Source organism: Stegastes partitus, unplaced genomic scaffold, assembly GCF_000690725.1.
Source record: "Stegastes partitus isolate 25-593 unplaced genomic scaffold, Stegastes_partitus-1.0.2 Scaffold1692, whole genome shotgun sequence".
NCBI lineage: Eukaryota > Metazoa > Chordata > Actinopteri > Pomacentridae > Stegastes > Stegastes partitus.
Window position 1 is genome coordinate 20,692 of NW_007579423.1, and position 6,335 is coordinate 27,026.

Consider the following 6,335-nt stretch of genomic DNA (forward strand, 5'->3'; position numbering starts at 1 on the left):
TCTTCTCCTTTATCTTTTTTAATAACACGTGAATGTAGATCGCCGTCTCCTCCGGAGCACTTTAATGCTTTAGTCAATACAATAGGTTCTTCAACCAAAACACGGCGTTCACCATTTGCTCAAAACAAACAACAACTTGTCTCATAAATGATTGATGGCGCAACATTTAAAAATAGATAAGAGGCGAAATGATGCTCGCCGTTGACGAGACTCCACATTTCAAGACAGTGAATTAACTTAATGTCCTAAAAAAAAAAAAGCTATCCAACAAGTTTGGAAATGAATTCCTAATATTGACTCTGAAAATAATCAGCTACTGAGCTCATTTGGAATCTCATTCGAATGTGCTTACTGAAGGGAAACAACTGTTATTCTTATTTTGTGTGGCATTTAGCAGTACAAGATATCAGGTATTCAGCAGCATCCACCCACACCTTTCCCTGCGCATTTCCCGACTAAGCACCTACAAGCCTCATTAGGTACCAATGGAATAATATGATGAGATCAGAAATTATTCCACTTCCCTAAGCAGCATGACTTCATCTTTGATTGTAACTGTTTATGCCGTGACCTCTGAATATGTGGAGCCTGTAAAGCCTCTTCATGCCACCAAGACCAAGGCTTTTCTTTTGTATTTGTATTTTTCTTGTGCAATAATGAGCAAAATGTAAATCGTTTGCAGGTCACGACTGATTATAGTTGGTTTAAGTGTATATTTTTTGTGTTTTTTCTTATCAGTTAGTTTATAACATTTATTTTTTTCGACATTTTCTGCATGTCCAATCCCAGAATTTTCCCATTTCTTGCTGCCTTCCTGACCACACAGTTGCATACGGCCACCATGAGGAAGATACCAATGCTGATTTCATGTGCCAACAGCTTCAAAGCCTCCATCAAATCAGCAAAAAATCTGTCACCTCACCAGTACAAGAATAAGAGGACACTTTGCCCTCTGATGGAGCAGCCACAACATGAGTTATCCTGGGTGGAAGTGAGTCTCATGGCCGGCCAAGAACCTGACTCCTGGGTCCACAGATCAAAAATGCTCACAGCAACTCAGTCAAAATTAGCATCATTGGACACCCTGTGTAAAATATGGACTAAACATACGGCTGTGTCAGCAGACTCCACCACTGGATCCACTGAAAACAGCTAAATGATGTGCCAGCTCCCCCCGTTCACCAAATGCTCTCCTTAGCATTTTACAGCAACCCCTTTTAATATAGTACTGCGCTGAATCATAATTTATTTAGCCGGCTTACTACCTAAACTAGCTGACTAATCAGACAGCCTGCTAATAATGAATGAAATACAAAAATGTAGAGCACATATTGAAGCAAGAGTCAACTCATAGGAAGCATTGCTCACTCATACAGATTTATAATCCATGAGGTGCATTTATGTTGCACAAAGGTGTAAAAAAAAAGAAGGTATAATCATATAATCATAATCACGATGAAGCAATTACATTGACCGTAACCCTGATTTCCCGAAGGAGCCTCGAGCCAAGTGTCTTTCTGAGCAGGTAAATGGCTTCTTCCTTGTTTCTCTTTTAACGTTGGAGTCGTTCTGAAATTGATCACCAGGGGCTGAAGGGAATTCATTAAATTTGACTTTTGGCCACAAGTCGTGACTAAATATGGTTTCTGGTCAGATGTGTCACAGAAGGCCGTTCTTGGAAAATCAAGCATCCTTGTCCTGAGCCTCGGAGCCTGCATAGTTTAACGCTGGTTACGCTGCTTTTCATAATGACTCATGATGTCTTCTAATTGCGAGTCCTCATTCAAAGGAACAGAGTCTTTAAAAAGAAATGTGCAGACGGATGATTTTTGCTGTATCGAGGGCAGCGAGGACTGTTCAGATTTGTATGCAAACGATTAAAAATGTACCTTCTGAGCTACTGGAATTAAAATGCAGTTCAAATGCAGCAGGACTGGAAACATATCAGTTCATCAACTTTCCATGCTAATCTTTATTAGCTGCAGAGTGGATGTTTTATATAGACGAGAAACAAACTCACACAGCGGGGGAGACAAACAGACCCCCTGTAGCTGCCCCCGTTTTTTAACCCACTAGAATATTAGTTCTCTTCTTGCCTCCCCCTCTTTCAACAATCAGAGGTCAGCATCAGGCACAGAGCAGCTTCTATCAGTGCTTGACACTTGGTTGATGTTGGCTGTAAGTGAAGTTAAACCCAGCTGAATTCACTTTCCTGTTGCAATCCTAGATCCTGAGTTTCTTTTTGATTTTTTTTATTTTGGCACTTCACAACTTTCGTCCCAACAAACAAAACTGTCACATCATCACCTGACAAATCTGCTTCACACTGAATCCGAGCACTCGCTTGAAGGAGGGAACTTATTTGAAGAGTGGCATGACCAATCTCGCGGGGTGTTTCGCTGAACCGTCAAAAGTGGATACCCAATTAAAAGTGGATAGCGGATGTCTCGTGGCACCGTGAAGACAGAAACCTGGCTGGCTAACAGCAGACAGGTGACTGACTTGTTTGAAGAGTAGATAAGTGCAGAGACATATGGAGATGGTTGTGAGTCGATCTGCAAGGCTGCCTCTCTTTTTTTCCCCCTTTTTTAAAAAAAAAAAAAAAACATGCTTCAAAGAGAGCATAAGCCCAAAAAAAAGAGAGATGTTTCTTTAATGGTTGCTGGCAAAGTCAGCCTTTGAATGCAGCTTTGACTGGCTAATTTCAATCGTGGAGAGGCAGAGCTGCATTCAAACCCCGAATCTGTCTGTTGACACATCAAAAGGCAGCGCTGTCTGAAACGAACAAAAAGCCCTACGACTGATTTTATTACAAACGGGCGATAAATTAAAATTGAATTTGCAACAGTAAATCCATTACGGCACAAAGGCTTAAATAAATATTGGCATTCTAAAAGAAAAGCTATTAGCAAGCACTGCTGCATGTGTCAGGCAGGAGAGGAGGGGTGGGAGGCGTCTTTTTTTTTTTTTCTTTCTTTTTTTTCTGTGAATCTGTCATCTTGACCTTTACTTCTTACAGGAACATATTACAACTGACATTGCTTCACTAACAAACACACACGCGCTCTCGTATGCGCACACACGGACGCACTTGGCAGCTCTAGAGGTTACCCTCGCATTTTTTTTCTCACCGCCACGGTATCACGTTCAGCAGCACCATCTAGCGTTTTATCGAGCGTCCGTACTGTGAAATGGTAAAATGGTGCAGCACAGCGATGTGAGCTGAATGGGTAAATATACTGTTTTGTCACATAATCCTACCAAGACAAAAAAAAAGAATACTGAGGCATTAAATATAAATATATCAAGATTTGTATATCAGGATCAACAATTTTGCAGTTAGTTTCAAATGCTTTAGTTCATTTCATCAGTTTTCTTACTGATGTATTTCTTCACATAGGAAAAAAAAAATAATAATAATTTTCTTTAAATAGATAGTAATTCGAATAGTTTAGTGAAAGATATAGGAAGCTTGTAAAGTAAAGGGTGAAAAGGGAAATAAAGTCCAAAAGTCTGAGGGCATGAGTGAAGACGCTTTCAGTTCAAATTTAGCATTTCCATTACTAATTACTAATATAAGCTCAATGTGGATGTTTCTGAAGAATGAGATGCTTCACCTCCACAACAGGCCCCACAAACACCAAAGACTTCAATATTCTCAGCATCGTTTTCCGCTGTAGGTTTGATGCACTGCAGCATTGTTCTCTCCCAACATACACCCTTCTGTTGCTGCCACAAATCTTAAAACGTCTCATCCCTAAATAAAACTCTTGTACTATAATGCTGGTATGTCTTTAGCCAGCTGTTTGTCCTTGTTTGCCCTCCTGAGAAGTGATCTAAAGTTGCCACTCGTCCTCTGAGACCATGACCAGACGGCCTTCTTTTGACAGGACTTCTGCTGATTGGAGTCTTGTTCCCTTTATTTAGAAAACTCTGTATCTGTAATGAAATTGTTTTTGTATCCCTCAGTGAACAAAGCTTGACGTATTGATCCTCTGATGGTGCGGTCACTTCTGTTCTGTTTGATCATGCTTTGGATACAACTGATGCAGTTTCCACAAAGTGTTTTAGAGTGCAATGCACCACCCACCTCAGAACTCTTCATGAATTGACTCTGAGAAAGTCCGCCTTTGCTCTGAATAACAATTGGACTTCTGACGCTTTTACTTAGTCCTGATGCCACGTCTGTCAGCATCACAATGCTGATTAGCAATTCTGATGGAAACTTGAGACACAGCCATATTTATAACAGCTGAACAATGGCTGCAAGTTGATTTATTTAAACAAGTGTCTGATGATCATTTGTAATCTAATCGACTCATCGCATTCATCAGACGCTTGTTCAAGTAAATTAATGTGCAGCCATTGTTTACCTTTTATAAATATGTCTGTGTCTCAAGTTTCTATCAGAATAACTAACAAGCTTTGTGATGCTCAGAGACATGGCATCAGAACTAAGTAAAAGTGTCAGAAGTCCAATTGTTAGTTGCTGTCATTTATACATATGCACACTGTATATATCCCCATCAGAACATATAGTTAATATAATTTGGCTTTTTTGATGATAATTTAACAAAAAAAAAAGGACTTTCATGTCAAAAAGATTTCCACCAGATCATGTCAATAAATGAGAAACATTCAACTCAAAATAAGTGATTACGGAAGTATTGGTCCTCTTCGAGTTAGTATTTAGTAGCTGCACCCTTTGGCAATCTGTGATAGACTGGCGACCTGTCCAGGGTGTCCCCTGCCTTCACCCTAAGATGGCTGGGATAGGCTCCAGCCCCCCGCGACCCTAGTGAGGATTAAGCGGTGTATAGATAATGGATGGATGGACCCTTGGCAATAATTTGGCCTGTGTGGATAGGTCTCAATCACCCTTGCGCATCTTAACACTGCAGCTTTACCCCATTCTTCTTTGCAAAACTGCTGGAGCTCTGTCAGGTTCTGTGGAGATTTTGAGTGAACAGCACATTTCAAGTCCGGCCACAAATTCTCAATTGGCTGTATGCGTACGGTCGTCGTCTTGCTGGAAAACAAATCTTCTACAAAGTCACACTTCTCTTGCAGACTGCATCAGGTTGTCCTCCAGGATTTCTCTACACTTTGCTGCATTCATTTGACCCTCTACCTTTTTAAGCCTTCCAAAAGTCCACGCCAAAAAACAACAAGAAGCCGCCAACAACAGGCCTCAAAAGGGGGAAGGGGGGGCCGGGTTGGGGGCCAACCAAAAAGAAAACCTAATCTGACACTGAAAAAGCTCAATTTTGGTTTCATCACACCAAAGAACTTTCCTCAAGTTGACGTCAGAGTCTCCCACATAACTTCTGGTGAACTCTAGTTAAGATTTAGCATGACTTTTTTTCAACAGTGGCTTTCTCTTTGCCACTTTATGATACATTTTTGATCGATGAAGAACCCAAACAAAAGTTATTGTGTGCACGGTCTCTACTATTTCAGCTACTGACACTTTTAACCCCTTTAGAGGACTCATAGGTGTCTTGGTGGCCTCCCTCACTAATTTCTGTCTTATAGGGTCACTTAGTTTTTGAGGACCTGCTCCATGTCGATTTATCATTTACCATATTACTTTTGTTTCTTAATGATGGATTTTATTGTATTCCAAGGGATTTCCAGCAACTGCATTTCTGTTGAATGAGGTGAGTTGCTTTAGAGGGGATTAATACTTGTGCAATTCCCTATTTTCCATTTTATTTTCTGAGTAAATGGAGTACTTCGTAGATACCTGTCTTCATTTTGACATGAAGGAAGTGAAGAGTTCATTTGCAAAAACAGATAACTCCATCTTCACAAACCTCCAGAAAGCCCACTTTTCCATCGTCTACCTGAGCCAGTATCAATAATCTTACGTTATCTCTGTTTTCATCATGTCATTTCTACTCAGTCAAATCCACTCAACTTCAGTTTGATTGATATTATCTCAAGCAAACAACAAAAACATGTTTTCTGAAAATCTACAAAAATGAAGTTATCTGTTTTTGTATGAACTCTTCAATTGTTTTTTTTTGTGTGAATTTTTGTCAAAAAGGCAAAAATAACTTGACCATGATTCAGGAAAAAAAAACTTACACGAGGGGTGAATAATGTTTACAGACACTGTATGTGCCACGTCTCTGAGTTCTCATTGGACAGTCATACATTGCCATCTAGTGGCTGGAAAACTCTATAGCTCTGAATGTGAGAACATTTCATTTACCTGCAGCTTTATATATACTCACTGGTTTTAAGTCAACTTAAGGCAACCTAAAAAATGAATGCAGCTTATTGTGAAAGTACTTTGCTGTTTTTTCAGTCACAATAAAGGTAATGAGTAA